General features: G+C 46.2%; 1 protein-coding gene across 1 annotated transcript in view; it reads right to left on the bottom strand.

Moving 5' to 3' along the window:
• FRMPD1 (FERM and PDZ domain containing 1) overlaps positions 1–19,287 on the bottom strand; it is a 109,053-nt gene extending 89,766 nt beyond the window's left edge. Inside the window, exon 1 of the mRNA XM_005210184.5 lies at positions 19,061–19,287. The gene's annotated coding sequence lies outside the window, so the exon portion shown is untranslated. The remainder of the gene's footprint in view (positions 1–19,060) is intronic.
• Between the last annotated feature and the right edge of the window lie 8,321 nt (positions 19,288–27,608).

Below are 27,608 nucleotides of genomic sequence, written 5' to 3'. Positions count from 1 at the left end.
CAAAGCTCTTTGGAGATGTGTGGCAAAAGGCATCACTCCAATTAATATTTAAAGAGACTCTACCCAGCTCTGATCTCCTTTTCTGCAGACTAATGTTACGTCCACAGGATACAGTGATGCCAGACTGGCCTTTAAATAAACCTTCCTAACAAACAGCACCCAGCACAGGTACCTCCTCCTGAGTCCCTGACCCATGGCTGATGGCACCCATGATCACAGTAAGGCAAAGGTGGTTCCCAACTTGGTTATTGGGAATATCCAGAGTTACCCAAAGATAAGGGGGCAAAATACATGCAAAAGGCAGCTTTTCTTGGGACCCCCTCTTTTAAGCATGAGAGAAAGTCTAGTGGAGACTTTAAGGGGATCATTTTAAGCAAAACCCACATCCTAAGCCAGTTAACATTTTTAGATCTCATGCAGTGTCCAGAAAGGAAGAAATAAGAATAGCTGCCTGGGCTCAATTACAAATGGAGTGGAAACAATTTAAAAAGTTCAAGGGGAAAAAAAAATCAATCTATTTCCTTCCCCCAAAGCTCTCACTTCTATAAATACACTCCCACAAATGGACCTAAGACCACTCTCCCTTATGAAAACACTACCTGTCAGGAATTTGCAAGATAAACGATGTGCCCAGCCTGCTTTCAACCCACTGAAGTTCGAACAGTGCTCTCCAAAAGCTTCTCTCTTCTTCTTAAATAACAGTTGTTTTCCCCGCTTCTGATAATTAAAGTGATACCTGTGTCTGGTAGAAAATTTTAAACTTTTTCTTATTTGGAAAGAATAAAAATTATCCACTGTCATCTGTGCTGTGCTTAGTCGCTTAGTTTTGTCTGACTCTGCAACCCCATGGACTTTAGCCTACCAGGCTCCTCTGTCCATGGGATTCTCCAGGCAAGAATACTGGACTGGATTGCCAAAACCTACTCCAGGGGATCTTCCCAACCCAGGCATTGAATCCAGGTCTCCCGTTTTGTCAGCACGTTCTTTACCATCTGAGTCACCATGGAAGCCCAAGAATACTGGAGTTAGTAGCCCATCCTTTCTCTAGGGGAACTTCCCAATCCAGGAATCAAACCAGGCTCTCCTGCATTGCAGGCAGATTCTTTACCAGCTGAGCTACCAAGGAAGCCCCCACTGTAATCTACAAGTTGCGAATTACCCTTCCAGCCTTTTTGTGTGAAAATGTACATTTTCGACATAATTGGGAACTTACTGTACCTACTGGTTTGTACTCTGATTTTCCGCTTAGAACAATATTCTATATACATGTGTGTGTCTATTATTCTACAGTATTATTTTTTATGCCTTATAGGGAGGAGTGCCACTTATAAAGCTAATCCTCTAGTGCTGGACATTTGGTTTATCTTGTCAATGTCTGTATTACAAATAATGTTGAGATAAATATCTTTGCATGATATGTCTCCAGTTATTCTCTTAGGATAAATTCCCAGAAGCGGCACAGCTGGGTGAAACCCTGGGTAAGTTTATAAGGCTTTAGATGCAGGCAGAAGGCTTCCAGAAAGGTTATCCCAGGCTCTCTTCCCGGCAGTACCAGAGCTACTTCCTCCAGTTGCTCACTGATCCTTAATTTAGTAGATTTATAAAGGGGGTGTTGCTGCTTTTATCTGTAGTCCTTTGAATACTCTGGAGGCAGACTTTTCTCCAAATGTTTTATGTCTACAGTATTTTTGCAGAGAATTTTTTTTAACTGTGTACTTCTATTCATCAGAAAGCCAAAGTCCAATCCCCTCTCCAAAAGGTATTTCTGCCACCCCACATCCAAGAGCAGCCCCAGGGTCTCCCTGCTCAGCACCTGCCACCCACATTTTCATCTTGGTGCCCTTCACTCCTTTCTCAACAAACATTTCACAGTTCTTGAAGTACGCCAGACTAAAAATCCCATAATCAGTCATTTATTCACTCAGCCATCTATTCACCTGCCATCTCTTGGGGGTCTGTAATGCTCCAGGTGCTAAAGTATTAATATAAATGAAACACTATAAGAAGCCGGGAGAAGGGAAGTCAATGAGGCCCCAAAAGCAGAAGTACACTTGAACTGAAAGATAACTCATAGTTTCATTGGCAGGTGAAGGGGAAAGAGCAGGCTAGGCAAAGGGAATAGCATGAGCAAAGGTCCTGAGGCATGCTAAAGAGTCAGGTGTTGAAAGAATGTTTTCATTAACAAGGCATGTGAATGAGGGGCTGAGAACGATTTTGAAAAGTTAGTTCCTGCTGAATTCACCTGCTGAACTGCTCTCTTCCCTGCATCTCAACTCTGCTTGTACTCCCTGCCCTGCAGACAGACTCCTCCAAAGTCCTTCTTAAGACCCATCCACACCATCCATCTCTGTATACCTCTCTTTTTGGGGCAGGAATCCTGGCCTCACACCAATCTCCTCAGCAACCCCCAGTGAATAGATGGCTCTGTTCTGCTGATCCCTAACTATAAGTCTTACCAGGCCAGCTAGAGAGAAACCTCTGGATGGTGATACATTCTCTTGTACCCATAGCCTCTCAACATGGGGCTTAACTTATAATTGGTAAATGCTTATAGAATGTAACCGAATTAAATTGGGCAGAATAAATACAAGAAAAGGGATGAGAGTGCACATGTATGCATCTAACTATCATCCAGACAGCTGGGAAAATGGAAACTTTGAAAATTAGCTACTGAACACAATCACAGCAAAAGACGGAATAATTCACTTTAGGCCTGCATTTCTGCATCGACTTAGACGTTTCTCAGTCACACAAATGGTACTTGTTAAACTATGCCATATATCCTAGAAACTTCTGTGCATAAAGGTCAGTGTAGTTTGGAGGTCTGGATTTTTTTCTTTGCATGGAGGCAAGAAGAAAAGAGAGAAAAGAAGGCCTCTACTACCTGCCCTCTCTGCTGAGATATTCCATACTGATAATTCCAATAAAAAGTTAAAATCCTAAGGCCACCTGGGAGGAACCAGTCTTCATCACTCAAGCAGGCAACATTCCTAGATAATTCTTCCCTAAGGGCAAAGAGCCCATATGTCCCTCAAGTAGCTGGTCTCTTTCTGTTCTGGTTTGGATCCCCCCCCCTCCCCCGAGCTCTGGATTCATTTCCTACTACAGCATTCATCACACTGCTTTGCCTGTCTGTCCCCACAGTAGGCCGTGACCTCTAAAGTCAGATGACTGTTTTTCAATCCCTATGTGCCCTGAGGCCTGGAACATCACCCTCCACACAGTAGATGATCCATCAATGTCGTAAAATAAAATGTCATGCTAGGGCTGGAAGTTCAGTTCAGTTCAGTCACTCAGTCAAGTTCGACTCTTTCCAACCCCATGGACTGCAGCACGTCAGACTTCCCTCTCGAACACCAACCTTTGGAGGTTACTCAAACTCATGTCCATAGTGTCAGTGATACCATCCATCCATCTCATCCTCTGTTGTTCCCTTCTCCTCCATCTTTCCCAGCATCAGGGTCTTTTTCAATGAGTCAGTTCTTCACATCAGGTAGCCAAAGCATTGGAGTTTTCAGCTTCAGCATCAGTCCTTCCAATGAATACCCAGGACTGATCTCCTTTAGGATGGACTGGTTGGATCTCCTTGCAGTCCAAGGACTCTCAAGAGTCTTCTCCAACACTACAGGTCAAAAGCATCAATTCTTTGGCACTCAGCTTTCTTTATAGTCCAACTCTCACATCCATACATGACCACTGGAAAAACCATAGCTTTGTCTAGACAGAACTTTGTTGGCAAAGTAGTGTCTTTGCTTTTTAATACGCTGTCTAGGTTGGTCATTACTTTTCTTCCAAGGAGCAAGCCTCTTAATTTCATGGATGCAGTCACCATCTGCAGTGATTTTGGAGCCCCCCAAAATAAAGTCAGCCACTGTTTTCATTGTTTCCCCATCTATTTTCCATGAAGTGATGGGACCAGATGCCATGTTCTTAGTTTTCTGAATGTTAAATTATAAGCCAGCTTTTTCACTCTCCTGTTTCACTTTCATCAAGAGGCTCTTTAGTTCTTCTTCACTTTCTGCCATAAGGGTGCTATCATCTGCATATCTGAGGTTATCAATATTTCTCCCTGCAATCTTGATTCCAGCTTGTGCTTCATCCAGCCCAGCATTTCTCATGATGTACTCTGCATAGAAGTTAAATAAGCAGGGTGACAATACAGCCTTGACGTACTCCTTTCCCGGTTTAGAACCAGTATGTTGTTCTATGTGCAGTTCTAACTGTAGCTTCTTGACCTGCATACAGATTTCTCAAGAGGCAGGTCAGGTGGTCAGGTATTCCCATCTCTTGAAGAATTTTCCACAGTTTGTTGTGATCCACATAGTCAAAGGCTTTGGTGTAGTCAACAAAGCAGAAGTAGATGTTTTTCTGGAACTCTCTTGCTTTTTTGATGATCCAACAGATGTTGGCAATCTGATCTCTGGTTCCCCTGCCTCTTCTAAATCCAGTTTGAAATCTGGAAGTTTGTGGTTCATATACTGTTGAAGCCTAGCTTGGAGAATTTTGAGCATGACTTTGCTAGCGCATGAGATGAGTGCAATTGTGTGGTGGTTTAAGCATTCTTTGGCATTGCCTTTCTTTGGGATTGGAATAAAAATGGACCTCTTACAGTCCAGTGGCCACTGATGAGTTTTCCAAATTTGCTGGCATATTGAGTGCAGCACTTTCACAGCATTATCTTTTAGGATTTGAAATAGCTCAACTGGAATTCCATCACCTCCACTAGCTTTGTTCATACTGATGCTTCCTAAGGCCCACTTGACTTCACATTCCAGGATGTCTGGCTCTAGGTCAGTGATCACACCATCGTGGTTATATGGGTCATGAAGATCTTTTTTGTATAGTTCTTCTGTGTATTCTTGCCACCTCTTCTTAATATCTTCTGCTTCTGTTAGGTCCATACCATTTCTGTCCTTTATCAAGCCCATCTTTGCATGAAATGTTCCCTTGGTATCTCTAATTTTCTTGAAGAGATCTCTAGTCTTTCCTATTCTGTTGTTTTCCTCTATTTCTTTGCATTGATCACTGAGGAAGGCTTTCTTACCTCTCCTTGTTATTCTTTGGAACTCTGCATTCAAATGGGTATATCTTTCCTTTTCCCCTTTGCCTTTCACTTCCCTTCTTTTCACAGCTATAGGTAAGGCCTCCTCAGACAACCATTTTGCTATTTTGCATTTCTTTTTCTTGGGGATGGTCTTGATTACTGCCTCCTGTACAATGTCATGAACCTCCGTTCATAGTTCTTTAGGTAATTTGTCTATAAGATCTAATCCCTTGAATCTATTTGTCACATCTACCATATAATCGTAAGGGATTTGATTTAGGTCATACCTGAATGGTCTAGTGGTTTTCCCTACTTTCTTCAATTTAAGTCTGAATTTGGCAATAAGGAGTTCATGACTTGAGCCACAGTCAGCTCCCAGTCTTGTTTTTGCTGACTGTATAGAGCTTCTCCATCTTTGGCTGCAAAGAATATAATCAATCTGATTTCAGTATTGATCATCTGGTGATGTCCATGTGTAGAGTCTTCTCTTGGGTTGTTGGAAGAGGGTATTTGCTGTGACCAGTGTATTGTCTTGGCAAAACTCTATTAGCCTTTGACCTGCTTCGTTTTGTACTCCAAGGCCAAATTTGCCTGTTACTCCAGGTATCTCTTGACTTCCTACTTTTGCATTCCAGAACCCTAAAATGAAAAGGACATCTTTTTTGGGTGTTAGTTCTAGAAGGTCTTGTAGGTCTTCATAGAATCATTCAACTTCAGCTTCTTCAGCATTACTGGTTGGGGCATGGACTTGGATTACTGTGATACTGAATAGTCTGCCTTGAAAATGAACAGAGATCATTCTGTCATTTTTGAGACTGCATCCAAGTACTGCATTTCTGACTCTTTTGTTGACTATGATGGCTACTCCATTTCTTCTAAGCGTTTCTTGGCCACAGTAGTAGATATAATGGTCATATGAGTTAAATTCACCCATTCCAGTTCATTTTAGTTCTCTCATTCCTAAAATGTTGATGTTCACTCTTGCCATCTCCTGTTTGACCACTTCCAATTGGCCTTGATTCATGGAGCTAACATTCCAGATTCCTATGAAATATCACTCTTTACAGCATCAGACTTTACCTCCAGCACCAGTCACATCACCACAACTGGGTGTTCTCCGTCCCTTCATTCTTTCTGGAGTTATATATCCACTGATCTCCAGTAGCATATTGGGCACCTACTGACCTGGGGAGTTCATCTTTCAGTGTCCTATCTTTTTGCCTTTTCATACTGTTCATGGGGTTCTCAAGGCAAGAATACTGAAATGGTTTGCCATTCCTTTCTCCAGTGCACGATGTTTTGTCAGAACTCTCCACCATGGCCTGTCCGTCTTGGGTGGCCCTACACGGCATGGCTCTAGGTTTCATTGGGTTAGACAAGGCTGTGGTCCATGTGATCAGGTTGGTTAGTTTTCTGTGACTGTGGTTTTCATTCTGTCTGCCCTCTGATGGAGAAGGATAAGAGGCTTATGGAAGCTTCCTGATGGGAGAGACTGACTGAGGGGGAAACTGGGTCTTGTTCTGATGGGTGGGGCCATGCTCAATAAATCTTTAATCCAATTTTCTGTTGATGGGCAGGGCTGTGTTCCCTCCCTGTTGTTTGACCTGAGGCCAAACTATGGTGGAGGCAATGAAGATAATGGTTTCATCCTTCAAAAGGTCCCATGCATGCACTGCTACACTCAGTGCCCCCAACCCTGCAGCAGGCCACCACCGATCCACACCTCCACCTGAGACTCCTGGACACTTTACAGGCAAGTCTGGGTCAGTCTCTTGTGAGGTCACTGCTCCTTTCTCCTGGGTCCTGGTGCACACAAGGTTTTGTTTGTGCCCTCCAAGAGTCTGTTTCCTCAGTTCTGTGTAAGCCCTGGTAGCTGTATGGTGGGGTTAATGGTGACCTCCTCCAAGAGGGCTTATGCCATACCCAGGTCTACTGCACCCAGATGCCCTGCCCCTGCAGCAGTCCACTGCTGACCCGTACCTCTGCAGGAGACACTCAAACACAGTTTTGTGTCAGTCTCTGTGGGTCCTGGTGTGTACAAGGTTTATTTGCGCCCTCTGAGCAGCTCTGGCAGGTATGGGGTTTGATTCTAAATGCAATTTCATAGCTCCTACCATCTTTCTGGGGCTTCTCTGCCCTTGGAAGTGGGATATCTCCTCAAAGTCCATGGCTGTGTGGCACTGGAGGGCTGGAAAGGACCCTAGAAAAAATCTAGTCCACATATGGGCTTCCCTTGTGTCTCAGTAAAGAATCCACCTGCAATGCAGGAGACCCAGGTTTGATCCCTGCGTCAGGAAGATTCCCAGTAGAAGGGAATGGCAACCCACTCCAGTATTCCTGCCTGGATAATTCCAAGGACAGAGGAGCTTGGCGGTCTACAGTCCACAGGGTTGCAAAGAGTCGGACATGACTCAGTGACTAACATAGACATATAGGAAACAGAGCCTCAGACATGGGAAGCAGCTTCTCCAAATACACAGAGAGCTGGTGGTAATTAGCAGGTGGAAGAGAGAAAGAAATCAAAGATGTTAGCAATGCTTGAGAAATTAGGAGGCTGAGGGGTTTGATGGAACTTAGAAAGGATGACAAACTGGGGGTAACTAACTTTGGTTTTGGACAGCCTCTAACACAGAGAACAAGCTTTATCTTTCTTCTCCATGACAGCCCTTCAGATAATATAAAAAGGAAATTGACTCTTATTGAATATTTAACCACATACAGGTAGAAAACAGCAATCCTGTCCTCTCTGTGTCTTCTATAAGTTTAACACTCACAGATAATCAATTAAATAAACAAGTAAATTATGTGTCTCAGTTTACACAGCTAGTAGACCTGGGTCTGACTGAGGCCAAAGCCCAGGTGCTTGCTACTGCGTGAGGTCACAGGTAGCCCTGGCCATATCTCAGGGTGACAGGCAGCAGCTCCAGATGCTGAATGTTAGGTCTGCAGCCTCCCCACCCTCTGAAAAGGCAGAGAGCAGGCACCACCCTTCACGAGCACTTGGCTGACAGGCTAGACCCACTGCAGAAACAGGTATAAGACAGAGAAACAAGAGGCCCGTATTTGCCCTCGACTTAGAGGATAGCACTCACGACTTAAAAGCAATGGGGCAGCTGGGAGCCAGATGCAAGCAAGGCAGTCATCAGAACCATAGCCCTTGGTTTCATCAGTCAACACTGTATGACAAGCCTCTGCCCAGGACCAGGCCTCTTTTTGGCTTTAGATTGAACCAGGCTTGTCCCTACCTGGGAGAAGCTCACAGCCAAGTGGGGCAGGTTACATGGAAACATCCCATGACCACAGATCCCAGGGAGTGTTATCCAGGAGGGATGACAGAGTTGGGGAGGAGGGCTCTCCTAGCTTGGAAGAGACCTCCCAGACAACACAGGACACTTTGATGTGGGGATATTTCCAAGCGGCTACACCAAACAAGTCTTGTCAAAATGGGAAGTTGATGTTCTTTACATCCAGCAAATAAATTGAGTAGAAATCTCTGACATGCTCCCCCTCTTCTGCCCTTAGGGCTCCAAGCCGTAAAGTGGAATATCTGCTTTACTGGACATTGAAATGGTTGGATGGCATCACCAAGTAAATGGACATGAGTTTGGGTAAACTCCAGGAGTTGGTGATGGACAGGGAGGCCTGGCGTGCTGCAGTCCGTGGGGTCACAAAGAGTCGGACACGGCTGAGCGACTGAACTGAACTGAACTGAAGGTCCCTTTCAGACCTGAGGTTTATCCAGGTCATGTCCAGTGGATGACCAGGAAGGGGGCAATCTAGGGTCCTGGTGGGGACACAACTGAGGGCACCTTTGGGTGGACTGCTCTATCTGCCTTTCCCCTGAGGGCTTAGTTCAAATGCCAGTCCCTCCTCAAAGCCTTCCCAGCCATCACCCGAGGCATGGCCAGCCCTCTGCTGGGCTCCTGTTAGTCTCTGTAACATGCAGCACTTTGCCCCACACTGACTTCCTCCAGGCTGGGCAAGAGCCATCTGATTCACCTGTCTCCACTCCCCTCCTGAACCCTCCTGTCCCCTTCCCCACACAGGCCTTTCTTAGCAAAGCATATTGAACTGAGTGGAGCAGCGGTCCAGGAGGCCGCTCTGGGCAGGTGTGAGCCGTAATCCTGGATCAGCAGTGACGGCCACAAGCAGAGAGCCTGGCACTGCTCGGTGCCAGGTCCTCCCAGCCGCTCCCTTCCCTCTGCTTCTTCTCAGCTCCCCCACCTGCCTCAACAGACCCAACACTCCTGCTTGCCCTAGGCCTCTCTGGTACTCTGGAATGTCAAGTGCAAACGAAGTGGTGCACGCACTTTTGGAGGGGCAGGGAAGCATATTTTGCTATGCATTGCATTTGGAGAGCTCATTAGCCAGCAGCAGATGGAAGACCCCACTTAAAGGACTGTGAACTTCAGCTAGCTGAAGGGCAAGAAGATCACACTGCAATGTGCGTTCAGCGCTGCAAAGCACCATTGCCTCATCACTGATAGAAAGAGACATGAACTTGGGCACTGACAATATAAATAATTTCCCTCGAGTTCAGTGAGTCAAACTTGGACTAAATTAGAGGGGAAATTCAAGGACATTAAGTCTTCCTCTACATGTCCCTTCTCTACCCAGAGCATGTTCATTGTGGGATCTCCCCTAAGTCTAAGACCTGGTAATGAATATTTTAATAGACACAGCTTCTCCTTTACATTGATAAAAACTCCCCCTGATCAGCCAGAGCATGCCTAAAGATGACAGGTGGACTAGAAACACCTGCATTCTCCCTGGCAGCCTAATCCGTGAGCCCCTCCTACATCTATGGTGGAGTGGATTAGAGCAGGCTCAGCACCCTCAGAGTAGCAGCCATGATGCTGAAGGAAGAGACATGAAACATGCAGAATGAAGACTCAAGGCTGACCTGGAGAGCTGGGTCCAAATATAATTGAGAGAACGAACAGTCATGAGAGGTGTCAGGAGAACTGAATTTGACCCCAGCTCCACCTTGTATTAGTGGAGAGGTCTTAGCTTAGGCAATTTCCCTGACACTTAGTTCCTTCATCTATAAAATACAGCTTAAAAATGCAAAAAGAAGAAGAAGAAGAAGGATAGTCACATAAGTAGAAAAAGTAGAGTTTAAAAAAAAGCAAAAAAAGTAGACAAAGGCCCACTAAAAAAAAAAATGTTCACGCTTTAATCCCAAGAAACTGAAAATGTTAGCTGACTTGGAAACAGGGTCACTGCATTAAGTTAAGGATCTTATCCTGGATTATTCAGGTTGGCCTTTAATCTATCGGGCTTTCCAGGTGGCACTAGTGGTAAAGAACTGCCTGCCAATACAGGAGACATAAGAGAGGTGAGTTCGATCCCTGGGTTGCAAAGATCCCCTGGAGTAGGGCATGGCAACCCACTCCAGTATTCTTGCCTGGAGAATCCCATGGACAGAGGAGACTGGTGGGCCACAGTCTACAGGGTCGCAAAGAATCAGACAAGACTGAAATGACTTAGCATGCACGCATGTCTCTATAAAAGTGAGGCAAAGGGAGATTTGATGGATGGAAGAGAAGGAGACAATGTGACTAAGGAAGCAGAAACTGGAGTGAAGCAGCCACAACTCAGTAAGTGCCAGCAGCTACCAGGAGTTGGAAGAAGCAGAGACAGAATGGTTCCTTAGAGCCTCCAGAGGGAGTATGGCCCTGCCGACACCCTGATTTCAGACTTCTGGTCTCCACAACTATTGAGAGAATAGATTCCTGTTGTTTTAAGTCAAAGTTGTGGGGATTTGTCACAGCAGCCAGAAAAAAGTAATGGAGTGATCTGATGAGGGATCTGAGTCCCAGACAGAGATGGGGCAGACTCACCCAGAGCCGCTCTGTGTCAGCCACTGATCCGGGACACTCCTCCATGGCCCACCTGGTCTCTGTGACACCAACGTGCATGCAGTCCCCAGTGGCCCATGTAAAGCCCAGAAGAAGCAGCTGATAGCAAACTATATGCAGAGCACATCATGCAAAATGCTGGGCTGGATGAAGCACAGCTGAAAGCAAGACTGCAGGAGAAATATCAATAACCTCAGATAAGCAGATGACACTACCCTATGGCAGAAAGGAAAGAGGATAAAGAGCCTCTTGATGAAAGTGAAAGAGGAGAGTGAAAAATAGGCTTAAAACTCAACATTCAAGAAACTAAGATCATGGCATCTGGTCCCATCACTTCACAGCAAATAGATGGGGAAAAAAATGGAAACAGTGACAGACTTTATTTTCTTGGGCTCCAAAATCACTGTGGACTGTGACTGCAGCCATGAAATTAAAGACATTTTCTCCTTGGAAGAAAAGGTATGACAAACCTAGACAGCGTATTAAAAAGCAGGACATCATTTTGGTGACAAAGGTCCATCCAGTCAAAGCTATGGTTTTTCCAGTAGTCATGTACTGATGTGAGAGTTGTACCATAAGGAAGGCTGAGCACTGAAGAATTGATGCTTTCAAACTGTGGTGCTGGAAAAGACTCTTGAGAGTCCCTTGGGCAGCAAGGAGATCAAACCAGTCAATCCTAAAGGAAACCAACCCTGAATACTCATTGGAAGGACACATGCTGAAGCTAAAACTCCTGATGCAAACAGCTGACTCATTTGAAAAGACCCTGATGCTGGGTAAGATTGAAGGCAGAAGGATAAGGGGACAGCAGAGGATGAAATGGTTGGATGGTATCATGGAATCAATGGACATGAGTCTGAGCAAACTTCAAGAGACAGTGAAGGACAGGGAAGCCTAGCATGTGGCAGTCCATGAAATCACCAAGAGTCGGACACGACTGAGTGACTGAAAAACGGGCTCACAGGGAGCCCAACTGGGCCACAGGTATGTTAATACAAGGCCAGACTCTGAAGTGAGGCTCCTGAACCCCACCTGCACAGCTGTGTCCAATTCTCAGCTCTGTCTTTTCCAGGGGACTGGATAAACTGGGGGCATTCTGACTAAAGAAGTAAAGACTCTGGGAACTTATCCCTGTCTTTGAATGTCCAAATGGCTAAAAAGGCTGTCATGGGAAAAGAAATGGATTTTTGTACAGGGCTTCATAGAGCAGAATCAAGGCCAATGGGGCAGCTGTTGCCTGGAGGAAGAGCTGGGTTCAGCATAATGAAGAACCTTCTAATAATCAGAGCCAACTGACAAGGGACTAGGAATGCCTCAGGGACAGGCAGGTCTGTGCGCAGAGGCTGGGTGTGCTAGGGAAATTCCTGCGCCAAACAAAGGCTACACTTGATCTTCTTCAGGGTTGGCAACTTTGTTTGAAGGTCTGTGCCTTGTGGCTAAAATATCCTGTGTGAATCTAGGTTTTCGGCATACAGACAGGGAACGCTCTCACTAAAACTTATTACACAGCTTTTGTGAAGCACTGAGTATTGCCACTACCCAGGAATGAGCTCCAAAAAGAATCAATTCTTCCTGTTTCTATATTCAAAATGTCCCTCGTTCCCAAGGAGGAAGGAAGAGGAAAAATATATACTTCTGTACAGACATCACCTGTAAGTTGGCCAGGGGCCAACAGCACGTGCACCAGTCCCAGAGGAGCCCTGAACAGCCTGGGCTTGATGCCCTTCTCCAGTGAAAACCAGAGAGAACACAGACTCCGGCTACCAACTGAATTACTTTCGTAAGAACAAATAAACGGCACCCTCATCTTTATTTTGATAACTGCTTTTCCTCTTGCACCCTTCTGAATCATATATATGGAATAAACTGAACTACGAAGCAGTAGCCCAGAAGTTTAACCATGTCGACCCCGGCGGGGACAGCGGATGGCATTGTTACCACTGGATGTTACAAGTTCTAGCCTACACCCTATATTCTGGATATTCAGAGAACAGGAAATGCAGCCTTTCACGTCTGCCTGCACATCTGTCATCTCTTAAGTCTAAGTCTCAGAGAACTAAGCACTGTTGCATCCGGATGAATTCCTCTGAAGCTCTTTCTGTTCAGGATTTTGACAGTTTGCCATGTTACGCTTTTGCTGAAAAGGCTGAGCTTCTCCAATCATTCTTCAAGAGAGGTCAAAAGAACACACTTTCATACTTTTAGATTTACCACCATACCATTTCTAGCCTGTAATTAGAGTTTTTCCTTCTTTTTTTTCTTTTTTCCATAAGAACCAGTGTTAAGCACACACATCATTTAGCAGCCACTTTGTGAAATGACTGGAAGCCTGAACCATTTCTAACCACTGGCAAAAAGGTCTCCAAACATCAAGTGGGTCCCTGAAAATGTTGTTTCACTTTAGTGAACATAACTGGCTACTGCCCTCACATCGATCAGCCAGGCACTAAATCAGGCTGCCCATGGTCCTTCAAGCAGAGAGTTAACTTTGTAAAAAATCCTTACATTTGCAGAGCTGCATAATATAATCTGTAGTTACCAAAATAAATGTAAGACTGTTTTACCCTGCTTCCATGAATGTGTGGTAAGTTTGGTGTGTATCTTGGACTATCGTAGAAGTACAGCTACAACAGCTTTGCATAAATCAGAACTTTATATACTGATTGGTATTAAGTACACAGGCATGCTTGGTATTTGAAAGTTTCCCACATCAAATCTTTGAGTATAGGGCAGAATCCTTCTACAATATGAACAATTATTACCAAGTCTGTCTAACTTGAAATTTCAAATTTTACATAGCATATTTATTAAAATGGGTTGTTTAGTCACTAAGTTGTGTCTGACACTTATGTGCTTGTGACCGGTAGACTGCAGCCTGCCAGGTTCCTCTGTCCATGGGATTTCCCAGGTAAGAAAACTGGAGCAGGTTGCCATTTCCTTCTCCAGGGGATCTTCCCAACTTAGGGATCGAACCTGCATCTCCTGCATTGAAGGTAGATTCTTTACCAATAAGCTACCAGGGAGGCCCATTTAATAATATAGGCCATACTGAATAAGCTAAACTCAGACTCATCTCTGAGGTTACATCAAGTCTTCACCAAATGAAGGGCCTACATTTCAAGGCATCTGAATGTCACAAGGGAATTTAGCTGAGGACCACACCCCCTGTGCATTAGCATCATATTTCTGGCCTGATTCAAACCATTTCAGAACTCATAAAATCACCAGTTTCTGTTACTCCAGTATGGCAAAGTCATCACTAGGGCTGGGCTCTGTGAGAAGGGCTGTGGGGTAGAGGTAAGAGGGGGGTTATGCCCACCCTCCCAAGGACTTCTCAAGGCCATGGCCAAATACACAAGTGGCCACACACAGAATCCTTCAAGGTTGACAGTGATGCTGCTTCATAAGAGGTACCAACTGCAGAAGGGAGGTCAGGTGAAGATGAAGATCCTGCCTGGGACAAGGGGATAAGGAAGACAATTCCCAGGACAAATCAGATTTGAGCTGGACCTTCAGGCGAGGGCAAGACCACCAGGGCTGAGGTGAATGCTAGGCAGAGGGGCCATATGGATGGATGAGCAAAGCCCTAGCCCTGGGTGCGGGGGGTAGGGATTATGCATGGAGGACAGGGTGAAGGAGAAGAGGGACTGAGGCAGGATGAAGACAGCCCATCGTGTCTGCTAGGCTGAGGTCCCTGGACTTCATTCCCCATATACAAGGGACCCACTGAAGGCCTCTGGACCACATGTTAGAAGAAATAAGTTTGACACTCAGAGAGAGAGTGGAAGGAGTAGGATGTGTTTGAGAGAGACTTTAGAAGTAAAAAAATCACTTGATGAGTGATTAGATTTAAGGACGGAGGGATCAAGGGAACAAGATGATCATTCTCCCCTGCTGTGCGGCTCCTGGCTTGGAGGGGGAGGGGAATGCTGGCCATCGGGGATCCCACAGCAGGCAGGCAAGGCTAGCTTTGATACCACCATGGGCTCAGCCCCAGTCAAGCTTCCCCTGGGCACATCTATGGGGGTGCCCTGGGTACCTCCATGGGCATTACTCTACAGAGTTGCAGAGAGAGAGAGGAGATAAGGGAAAAGAGAAGTGAAGGAGGGACAGAGAGGAAAGGAGGAGCCTACAGGGAAGGGATGCAGAGACAAGGTTTTTGTTTTTTTTTTAAGTGAACTGTCAACAACTTTAATGAACTTGAACTGTGTCCACCAAAGCAGACTGACTCGTGGATGCCTGAGGGCTCCAGCCTCTGTAGTTCATTGTGGCCAGTTCTCTCAGACCAGCTTCCACCTTACCTGCAGAACTGGGTCTACAGTGAGACATCCCAAAGCAGAAACAGCAGCTTACCACACCCCCGGGGCCCAGTCCTGAAGGTGAGAGGGTGGTTGGCTGGATGTGTCTCTTTCCAAAACTCCAAAAACATAGTTTTACATTCAAGGGGCAGACAACCTGCTCCAGAATCTCCTTAATAACAGTGAAGATGACATCTGTCCAGACAGCCCATCTAGGCCTAGAACCCACCAAGTTCCTTCAGACCTCCAGGCCTTTGCATCTGCTGTTCCCTCTGCCTGGAAGCTTGCTACATCCCTGGCTCTATTCTAATATAACAACACATGTAATCCTCAAAGCAACCCTATCAAGTAGGATTATTACCCCCAGTTTATAGATGAAGAAACCCAGAAGACTATATATAACCTGACCGTGGAATATATTTAGTTGTCGGGGGACCAGGACTCCAGGCGGTGTGGCCCCAGAGTCTGCACACTTCTTTACAGTTACCCCACCTCTTCCAGAGCTGGGCTGCCTCTCTCAGTTTCAGGCATGACTGGCTCCCTCTCTCGCTGCCTCTCCATGGCTCAGACAGGCCTTGCCTGCCCACCCTCAAATGGAGCACTCCACTACCTACCTTCTCTCACATTACCCTGCTTATTTCCTTCCCAGCCCTTAGCACCACCTGCAATTATCTTATTTATGTATTGTTTGTTTATTATGTTTGTCCAACTAGAATATATACTCCAGGAATGCAGGGATCTTGCCTTTTGTTCCAGTGTATTCCTGGGGCACCTAGAATAATTCTCTGGCACAGAGAATGTTCTATGAATAACTATTGAATAAGCAAATGAAGGATAGTGCTTTGGATGCTACATGGCGCTACCCAGGTATTGCAATGCTGTCCTTTACCCCCCTGTCCTCTTCTTCTTCCTTGGCTACTACAAATGCCCCTCCCTACACTAGGCAGATGAGAGCAGGCACCCAGTTCCCAGTATATATGGACAAGACTGACCTATTTATAACTGTGTCTGGCAGTCAAGTCCCCCAAACCCAGGTCCTTGAGCACTAATGATAAGCTTGTGGGAGGCAGAGATTCCATCTTCCAATTTATCCCTCTGTAGCCTTCCACCACTGAACAGTACTTGCAGGTCACTGGCTGCTGTTGATGTCAGTTATGGTCCAAGCAACCTCCAAAGAACAAAAAGCCCCCACACCTTCAATCAGGAGGCATCTTGAATACAAATCACACTGTCATAGGAACTCCGTCCTGGTGGAGGGGTTCTAACACAATGAAAAGTGAAAGTGAAAGTCTCTCAGTCATGTCCAACTCTTTGCAACCCCATGAATTATACAGTTCGTGGAATTCTCCATGCTGGAATACTGGAGTGGGTAGCTTTTCCCTTCTCAAAGGGATCTTCCCAACCCACAGAACGAACCCAGGTCTCCTGCATTGCAGGCAGATTCTTTACCAACTGAGCTATTAGGGAAGCCCTCTAACACAATACAGATTGCTAAAACAAAAGTACTATTTACATACTCCAACATTTAGGGAACTTGCCTATGAATCTGCTATTAAAAGGAACTAACTTATCAAACACTCATTGTACGCAAACACTCTGTTAAGACACTTTTACACACAAGACCTCATTTAACCCTGTGAGTCTGGAATTATTATTATTCCCCTTTGAAAAAGGAGAAAAGTGAGGCTCAGAGGGCCAACATCCCCAGACCAGTGTGGATCCCAGCCCAGGGTCAGTGCCTTCTGAATCACTTTCCACTGTCCTCTGCTCTGAGGCATTCTGCCCTCTCTTGTGCTTCCACCAGACTTGCTGTTCTTCGTCTGGGCCCTGTGCTTTCCTACCTGTGTATCTTTGCTCATTCTAGTGCTGTGATCTAAAATGGTCTTTCCACTTTTCACCACCTGTTGAATCCTCTTCTTCCTTCCACTTTCCATGGTGTGCATGTCCCCAGTCTCCCCAGTTAGAATTCACTCCCCATGACATTCCCAGAGGTCCCAGGGTTTAGCTCCCAGAATGCCCTGTGCTATTTCTCTTTATTTCTCACTAAAATCTGAGCTCCTTGAGGGTAGAGCCCATCAGTATTTTACCTCTTTGTTTCCTCCAGAATGAGTTGAGAAAGTTCTTGCTGAACCACTGAAAAATGAAGAGGGGAAAGACTGGTGGCACTGGGAGGCATCTGAGAGATCGAAGGCTCTGAACAAATTAGCTTCAATTACAGAGTATTGTTCAGGAAAGGCAAATTTATGATTTATGTGCCACAATTCTGCCATTTTCCTGCTCCAGTCCCAAAACACACTCTCATTAGTCCTCTGATTTCATAAAGCTTGAAACTTAAAACCGGGAAGTCTAGGAAGGAAATCAAATAATAAAATCACTTCCATAAGAATCCTTTCATAGTAATGGATTTCACCCACACACTGGGGAGTCACTAATTGCAGCACAAGCAGGAGATGGGGGGTGGGTGGTGTTGGTAAGAGACTGGGCAAAGGACAAAGTTCAACTGCTAGGATGTCACAGTTAGCCACCTTGAGTTTGTTCTGCTGTGGATGCACCAGAACTCACTTGTCCTGGAAAATACGCACTTGCCTAACTGTTGGCCTCTCCAATCACAGCTATGCTGAACATCCACCAAAGGATATCTGGTCTATAAGTGATTTCAAATTGTCTTGATTGGAAAACATCTTAGTCTGTGGCTTTAGACTAGAAACTAGGAGATGCTGGCCTCTACGTTAGGACCCTTAGATCAGTGAATTATTTTTTCCCCACACAATTATTTGAGGTTTTTACTAAAATAACCGACTCACAAACAGAAATGCTTCCTGATCTACAAGCCACTTTGAAAACAAATCATTATGCCCTTAAATATTTTATGATGGTCCAAAGCTCTGAAGGGGGAAAGGTGAGCATTCACCAATCCTTACCATGTCTATTTCAGAACTCGAAACAAACTGCCAATGTCTCCTTTATTTCCTAAACGCCTATTTGCAAGTGCTGTGTGGATTCCTGGTGAAATAGTCCCTCCCCAAATACAGAGACCAGGAGATTTCACTTCATCAGGTTTATAGCCGAAGGATCTCAACGATCAGGTAGTGAACTCAACACCCGCCCCCACCTTTTTATGGGTGGCAAAACTGGTAGGGGGTACTTGCCCAAGGTCACATAGTCAGTGAATGGCAGAGCAGCCACCAGAAGCCAGGGGCCCCCTGGCTCCCCGCCCTGGGAGCATCCGCTATTTCCAAAGGCTGACTCAACACTCCTCCTAAAGCTCAGCCAGAGCTGCTGCAGGTTAGCAACTTGACCCCTGAGACTGACTTCTGTAAGGTCCCAACATTTCTCTACACCCCCAAGGAGCTGTGGAACTGAGACACTCAGGGGTGCCCCGCGACTCACTAAGTGGCAATAAGGCAGGACGCTTCAGGTGATCGCCCCTGGCAAACCCCTCCCGGTCCAGGTGTGGCCGTAGAGACGGGGTAGGGCGAGTTGGTCTGCGGTCACTCAGAAAGTTGGCCGCTGGCCGTGGGCGCACTTGAACTCAGGTCGCCCGGTTTGCCGCTCTTTTGCACTATGCCATGCAGATCTCGAAAACTTAAGCAATACATTGATACTGTGTAAAGATTTAACCACCGCAGGCCCTGAGCGAGACCGGGACGCGCGCCCCCCGCCAGGAGTGGGGGCTCTAGGACTGGAGGCGGGCGCGGGTCACCAGGGGCCGGTGGTGCAAGCGGAGCGCACGGCGGAGGGCGGCGCGGAGGAAGCTGCGGGGACAGGCAGTCTGTAGCTCCCGGAGGCGCAGGCCCGGGGCGTAGGGACCTGCAGTCCCCCCCCAAAACTTTGCGGCGCCGGGACCTCGCCCTTACCTGCAAGGAAGCGCCGCCCGCGCGGACGCGGACCTGGCGGGCTGACGCTCTCGGCTAGGGGCGGCCCCGCCCGGCGGCGGCACGGACGCGGGCAAGGCTCGGCCAGCGGCTCGGCTCGGGATCGGCTCGGGCTCCGCCTCCCGCGCCGCGGCTGCAGCCGGAGGAGGGGGGCGCACGGCCCGGCCGCGCCCGCCCGCGCCGTCTGGCCGCGGCAGGTGCTGAGGCTGCAGCTGCGGGGCTGCCAGCTGCCGGCGCCGCGACCCCCGCCCCGGGGGAGGAGCCCTGCGCGCCGCCTCCGCGGGCCCCGGAGGTCCCGGCCCGCCGCAGTGGGCGGTCCCGCTCCCACCCGGGCCCTGCCTCCGCCGGCCTTGGCCAGCTCCTGCCTGGGCGCGCAGCGTCCGCCGGGTATCCACTGGGAGACTGAGGCCGGGAGAGAAAGGGACTCCCAGGCTCACCCGGACCGGCGGCGGTACAGCCAGAACTAGAACCCAGAAGAGTCACGATTTCCTTCTCACTCCTCCCTTCCCCAGGCTCTCTTACTCCAAGGCCTTTTGAAGAGAGCTCCAGCTACACGGGACTCGAGGGACACAGATGATCCCGACTGTCCCCGACACCACCACCACAGACACGCGAGCGCGCTCGCGCGCGCGCACACACACACACACACACACACACACACACATGCCCTCGCGCTGAGGAGAGGTAGAAGGGGTGGGTCCACCTTGGCACTATGGACCACCTCCCCTGCCTCTGCAAACTCCTTGGTCTCTGGGATGCTGGTTCCTCTGATCTCTCTAGCCACTCCTTCCTAGTCTTCTTGCTGCTGCTGCTGCTGCTGCTGCTTCTAAGTCGCTTCAGTCGTGTCCGACTCTGTGCGACCCCATAGACGGCAGCCCACTAGGTTCCCCCGTCCTTGGGATTCTCCAGGCAAGCACACTGGAGTGGGTTGCCATTTCCTCCAGTGCATGAAAGGAAAAGTGAAAGTGAAGTCGCTCAGTCGTGTCCGACCCTTCACGACCCCATGGACTGTAGCCTACCAGGCTCCTCGTCCATGGGATTTTCCAGGCAAGAGTACTGGAGTGGGGTGCCATCGCCTTCTCCTGAGGGCTCCTCAAAACCCAAAGCCCTAAAATGTTGGGGTGCCCTCAGGACTCTGCATTCAGCCCTCTTCTGACTCCCTGGCCACCCACCCACTCCACTGGCTCCAGTCCTATCGCTTCTCTTTCCATCCTACCCATTTGCAGGATGGATACTCAGAACTCTTTCTTGCGGAAATACCTACTCAACACCTACTAGGTCCCTGTACTGTTGTTAGACACCGGAGATTCAGCCTCGAATAAAACACAGTTCCTACTCTCACAGAATGTACTGCCTGGCAGACTGCTAATACAGTGCAGTTTCTGTAACCATAGTGTGATCCTCGGGGGCCAAGGAGGCATGGCAGCCTGCACTGGCTTAAGAAAGATCGCCTCCTGGAGAAGATGCCCTCCAAAAAGAAACCTGAAAGGCCAAGGGGGTTGCCAGTGAAAGGTACCAGTGTGGAGCAAGCCTTCCAGACATAGACCATAGAAACAAAGACCCCAGGGTTAGAGAAAGCACAGTGGGGAAGGGCAGGAGTCCAGGGCTGAAGCAGCAAAGTCAGCAGGGACCATGCTGGGAGTTTTGAGTAGGGAAGGGGCATGTTAGAAGTGGTGTGTTAGGTTGGCATGTTAGAAGGGACATCAGTTTGGCATGTTAGATTATTTTGGTGGTGGAATGGAGCACAAATATAAATTTGAAAGTGTGTCCTTCACCCCCACCACACACATACCCAAAAACACCCAGCTGCATTGCAGTAGCTGGACCTGGAACCCACCTGGCCTGGATGAAGAAAGGCTTTTCAGCACCTACCCCATCTCATGGTTCATTCCCAAATCCAGGCTTCTATCCAAAAACTCTCTCCTGAGAGGCTCCATCTTTAAAATGTGTCCTAGGTACCTCCACCAAAAACTCCCTTTTCTCTTAGTGCCCCAGGAGTGAAGTTAGCCCTTCACTCCTTGAGGCCTCCTTCCCTGGCCCATCTCCACACTAGTTAGAATGTACAGAGTTCTTCCTCCACCATCAGCACCATTAGGGAAAGTGGACAAAAATGGAAAATTTTGAAGCCATGGTGGAAATAAAGTCAGCTGCTAAAAAGTTAAATTTGTACCTCTCCATATTGTTACTTATAACTGAGTGTGAATCTACAATCTCTAAAGTTTAAGCTTTAACATTATGTGTTATAGATAAAAATAACCAAATTACTCTCCCTAATGTAGATTAAAGAAAGAAGAGGTCACTTGTCAAGAAAGAAAATAAAACTCAAACTTCTTGTCCAGTGAGTACAAATTTTGCCCATGGAATTTTGTCCTGTTCCTCTCAGTGTCCTAGCTGCCCATACCAGAAGTGTCTGCATCTTCAGGTGCTTTATGTATATCTGTATAAACAATTTCACCTTTAAACCCTGGGTTCCCACTGCCATTCTGATCCTTCATACCCCTTCAGCCTTCCTGGTGTGCCTGTTGCTTAAATACCAAGGTTGCTTGTGTCCCCTCTTGGTCCCTAGTCTCTCTTCACCCTCACTGAGAAGTTCCATCCACTGCAATTCTAATCTTCAACTGAGATCTTCTGTGCTCCACACCCAGAGACACCACTGGCTGCTGCAACTCCTGAATGCCCCTCAGGTCCCCAAGTCTCAACAGAGCCAAAACCAAATTCACATCTTTCCCCTACTGCATTGCTTCCATATCTCAACTGGTGGTGGGACTTAAGCCAGAAACCAAAGGAACATTCTAGACTCTTCCACCTTCCTGGCCCTCATATCCTACTGGTCACTAAGTCCAGTTAACTCCGTCCCCATAACATCTCTCATACACATCATCTCTTTATCCTGCTGCCCTTGCCTTAGTTGGAGCCTCATCATTTCTTAGTGAAGCACAGCTTCACCAAGTGCTGCCATATGCTGCCAGTGACCTTTCTAAACCATAAATCTGATGTCACTCTCCTGCTGAAGATACTGCCATTTTTCCTTCTTGGCCTGGTGATAAAGCTCTAACTCCTTAGCATGGCATGAAGTCCCCAGTGATCCAACCCATTACTGCTGCAGTCCCATCCCCACCTCACCCTGTACCTGCACACCAAAGACCTCATGTTCCTAGGGCAATCATATTTTACAATAGTAAAAGCAGCTATAATTTATTAATTTATTACTCTATGTCAGACACTGGGTTGAGTGCTTTACACACAATATCTCATGTAATAAAAGGTATAGAACCCAGTGCTAAAACCGACAGTCTCAAGCCCAACCGCCTGAGTTCAAATCCCAAAGAAGTCACGTGTTATCCTGTGTCATGTAGGGGAAATTCCATAAGCTCTCAGTTCTAGGTTTCTTCCTCTGCAGGGGGGAACTTAATAAGAATACCTGCAACCTAGGCATGTTCTAAAAGAGCTATTAGAGATGAAACAGTAGCTAGCACTGTTAGTCATGCTTATAATCAGAATACACAGTGAGGATTACTATGCTCCACTCCTTTTACAGTGAAGGAAACTGAGGCTCCAAGAAGGAACATCACTTACCTATGATTCCACAGTTTTAAAGTAGCTGCACTGGGATTCACCCAGGATTCTACATCCCATACTGCGAAATACTTTGCATAAGCTACTGCCTCACTGGGGAGGCTTCCCTACTTCCCCGGGTTTACCACAGCCCTCCAAACTTTCTTCCGCCTTTAAATCCTGGTCAAAAACATCTTCTCTTCTCTGAGGTCCCCCCAGTCCCTTGTTTGTGCCTGGGCTGTGCTTGGTTTGCTCCTTGGCAGAAAAGCTATGACAAACCTAGACAGTGTGTTAAAGAGCAAAGACATCACTTTGCCAACAAAGGTCCGTATAGTCAAGGTTATGGTCTTTCCAGTAGTCATGTACAGATGTGAGAGTTGGACCATAAAGAAGGCTGAGTGTCAAAGAATTGAAGCTTTTGAACTATGGTGTTGGAGAAGACTTTTGAGAGTCCCTTGGACTATAAAGAGATCAAACTAGTCAATCCTAAAGGAAGTCAACCCTGAATACTTCTTGGAAGGACTGATGCTGAAGCTGAAGCTCCAATACTTTGGCCACCTGATGCAAACAGCTGACTCTGGAAAAGACCCTGATGCTGGGGAAGATTGAGGGCAAAAGGAGAAGAGGGTGACCGAGGATGAAATGGCTGGATGGCATCACTGATTCAATGGACATGAACTTGGGCAAACCCTGGGAGATGGTAAGGGACAGGGAAAGCTGGCATGCTTCAGTCTATGGGGTTGTGAAGAGTTGGACACACTTGCTGAATGAACATCAAAAAGCGCATGGTTTATTCTTCAAATAAAGTACCAGGCATACCTCACCACAATGGTTTACTTATATGTCTGTCTTCTTGAGACCTCCTAGAAAAAGACACTATCTTCTTTTTGTCTTCCTGATGGTGGTTGGTGGTGATTTAGTTGCTCAGTTGTGTCTGACTCTGTGACCTCATGAACTGTAGCCCCCCGGGCTCCTCTGTCCACGCAATTCTCCAGGCAAGGACATTGGAGTGGGTTGCCATTCCCTTATCCAGGGGATCTTCCCAACCCAAGAATTGAACCCGGGTCGCCTGCATTGCAGGTGGATTCGTTACCAACTGAGCCACCAGGGAAGCGTTTGTCTTCCTAGAACTCCATAAATATTTGTTGAATGAATGAATAAATCAGTGAATAAAATACATATTAGATTCTCAGAAGAGTTTTACCCTAACAGCTGTCATTTCAACGATGATAGCTCTGTTTAATCTCTGTCATTCTGAGGTCATTTTTGGTGAGAGGATAACATTTAATGATCCAATATTATTATAGAGCAAGCTATGGCAAGGCAAGGCTTCCCTGATAGCTCAGTTGGTAAAGAATCTGCCTGCAATGTGGGAGACCTGGGTTTGATCCCTGGGTTGGGAAGATCCACTGGAGAAGGGAAAGGCTACCCACTCCAGGATTCTGGCTTGGAGTATAGTCCATGGGGTTGCAAAGAGTTGGACACCACTGAGCAACTTTCACTTTCACTTTCATGGCAAGACTGAAATTTCTCAAATTGCTATTTGGTCGTGTCTTGTCCCTCTCAGATGTCTTTTCTTTTTTTAGTGACACTATGTAATAACCCATAATAAGGAGCTATGTAGCATCCTAATGAGACTTCCTGACTAAAACATCTGAGGTTTGAATTTACTTCCCATAAGTACCATTTCAGCTAAAAGTTTGCTTTCTCTGTGGCATGAATGTGCCGTTTGTCATCTGTTAAGAGCCCATACCTTCCCCTTATCTGTATTAATCTCCTTTTCATTCAAATACTTTGGAGAGCTGACTTAATAGTAAGCTTTCCTATATAATTTCCTTCTTAGAATGCCTAACTCTTCCTGACTTTATATCTCTTGTTCCCAAAATAGAATCATTTACTGCTTCAAGTTTCAGCTTTACTGTCTGCTGTGATATAGGATGAGTTTCTGCTCTTCATCAGAATGATCAAATTCCACAGGATTAAGAAAAAAACAACCTGACCCTGTCATTTTGTATGGAGTAGCATTTTAAAATGAGATGTTAGAAACACTACTTTTATTTACCAGACAAGTAAACTGGCTATTTTAATGTCTTTGTATCAAATTAATGAAAAGCAGTGCAGGTGGAGAAAAGAAAGCTGGTCTGGGAAATAGAGAAAAGTTGGGGAGTTCTAGCTCTGTTCTGCCACTTGCTCAAATGCCCTCACTCCTCAGGCTGCAGAAGAAAGGAGGAGTAGACATAAGGACCTGCAAGGTCTCTTTTAGATCTAAAATGACGTAGTTCCTTAATGAGCCTCTAAGTGGTCATTCATTCAGCATTGTTGAGTGCCCTCCTAGCAACTCATGCCTTTTGAAGTGTAGTGATTCAAACATAAATCCAGACTGGTTAGGTAATGGAATGGTTTGGTTAAGACAGTATTATTACACTACATAAACTGGTGACATGTTTTTAATATTCAAGCTCTAGTTAACAGTGAACTATAATGAAGATAGTGTCACTGAGATTTTGCTGAGCCAAGACTCATGGACAGTTGGAATACTGCAGCAGGACCATTAGGAACATCCATACCAGCATTTGTGGTCAGCTGCTTATAGAAAAGCTGTGCCCTGCAGGTCTAGAACCTAGTTCTGTACTTAAACTTGCCACATGGCTATAGGAAAGTCACACTGCCTCTTTGGGCTCTTCTGTAAAAGGAGGGAATGATACCTTCTGACAAACAATGTCTCTTGAGTCCTAAACCAAATGATCCTCTGAGTTTAAGGAAGTTAAATATTATTAAGTTGAAAGAGAGGTTCTGCTGTTGTCTGCAGAAGAAACCGGGTGCTTATCATGTGGATTATATTACCTCTTGAGGACAAGTAAATTCTTGCCTTACAAAGAAAAACAATGGCATAAAAACAACATGTTCTTGCTTCCAAAATTCTAGGACACAGAGGCAGACATTCACTGCTCATGTCTTAAAAATGAATTGTCCAGTTCATTGTAAAATATCTAGAATAGAAAGTTAGGCTAGAACGTCCATTGTGTGTTAGCAAAGAGAGATCAGTCTCCCAGTACTTTCCAAACCTTACATGATCACCTATCATAGTCATTCTCCCAAAGATGATCTATTTTCCCTTCTTGGGGAAGGGTCAGGGAGTGTGGAAAACCTTAGCTCTCATATAAGGCTTGCCTGCTTAAATTTATTTTCTTGTTCCTAATCCTATTTTCTGATCCTTGATAAAACTGGTGTTCTAATCTGTTGTAATTTGATAGACTTAATGACTTGGTTGGAAACAGAGAAAAAGGATGGGGTATTTGCATAGGGAATGGTTATCACAATTAAAAACTATATATTCAAGATCTTTATATCTCCTATCAGATATTTTTATCTCATTCTTTAGATGATAAATCTTTCAGTGTTCTGAGAGACAGCTTTGAAAATATATGAGTGGTTTTAGCATCTTTACCCTTTCCTTTTTAATCTTTTAAAAATTCTCTTTTCCTCTGCTGCTTCAGCTTTTGGAAGGTCAGCTCCTAATAAGAAGGCATGTCCTTGAGGTTGTGGCCAGTGTCTGGGGTGGCCCTACTCTGGTCTTGCCAATCCTGACTGCTACAGTTCCCCCAGGTTTGATCCTGCTCTGATTCTCCTGGGAGACTATGGCTTCACACCACTGCCCTGCTTCCCACGGCCCCAGGGACGGATGTCACCATCACCCGTTTCTCATCTCCTTTACCTTTTCATTGTACTTTACAGTTTAATAAAGCGTTAGACAGAGCAGTCGTCTCATTTTATTCTTTCAATAGCTCCTTGAATTATAGAAGACAAACATTATGACCCTCCTATTACAGACAAAGAAACTAAGACAAACTTAGAGAAGTCAAATGATGTGTATGAAGTCACAGATCTGGTAAATGGGATTTGAGTTCAGGTTTTTCTAGGTAATATATCTCTATCTGGGGTGGGGGTGGGACACGGAGATGACTGCAATAGAATTGCAGTATGGGAAAATTTCCTAAATAATTTTAGGATGACTATCCAAGGGAATTCTCTAAAGATGGGGGCTTGCACCCTACAGCTGACACTGTCTCTCTCAACCAGCTCTCTGCAGAAGTGACTCAAACTGTGAGACATATGTTGAATAGAGGGTAGGATGTTAGGGCCTAGATCTGGGGCCTAAAGCAAACCTCACACATCCCTGGGAGACTGAGCCAGTGCAGGACTGGAGAAGGATGGTGCCTCCGCCACACTTTTTAAAACTGCAGGGAGGACCAAGGCCCAGAAGCCTGGGAAGTGCTTGCTTCACTGGCACACGTGCAGCAAAGGCTTCCAATTTTAAAGCTACCCAGCTGGGCCCAACTGAATGGGACCCCTTAGCAGTGAGAAAGAACTGTCTTTGCCCACTTCCTGCACAGAGTGCTGAGTGAATTCTATTGGGGCTTGCTTCCCTAGAGGGGAATGTCACAAGTAAGTCAAACTACCCCTCCCAGGGCCACTACTAGCTTATACAGCATCTTCATGTGGGTTACAAAAAGGCATCACATTCAGATGCTTTTGTGCAAATGAGGAAGTAATGTTTCCTTCTTTCAGGCAGATGTAGCTCCAAAAACAGCTCAACAAGTGGATTTTAGCTCCTAATATTCTCTCAACTAGGTACCCTGTATGGAAAACAACTTACACATTAACAGAAGCCCCATCCTTCCCCGTTCATCCTGGGAGTGTCTAAAGATTCCAAGAATCTCTCCCACATCACCTCAGCCTGGTGGGCCAGCCGACCAGCCTTGTTCACCACCAGGTCACTGGAGAAATAGCAATCTTTCTTCCTTTTTACAACTGTTCAGCTGTTGATACCCAAGAGGCCACAAGAGCCTGACCTGCCCAGGAGCTGGTATGAGTAGCCAGGGCAGATCAGAGATCAGTTAAGGCAGCAGACCTCGGCCTTTTTGGAACCAGGGATTGATTTGTGGAAGACAGTTTTTCCATGGACCAGGAGTAG

Source organism: Bos taurus, chromosome 8, assembly GCF_002263795.3.
Source record: "Bos taurus isolate L1 Dominette 01449 registration number 42190680 breed Hereford chromosome 8, ARS-UCD2.0, whole genome shotgun sequence".
NCBI classification, from domain to species: domain Eukaryota; kingdom Metazoa; phylum Chordata; class Mammalia; order Artiodactyla; family Bovidae; genus Bos; species Bos taurus.
Note: the sequence above shows the minus strand (reverse complement) of the source record. Positions and strands in the feature narration are given on the sequence as shown.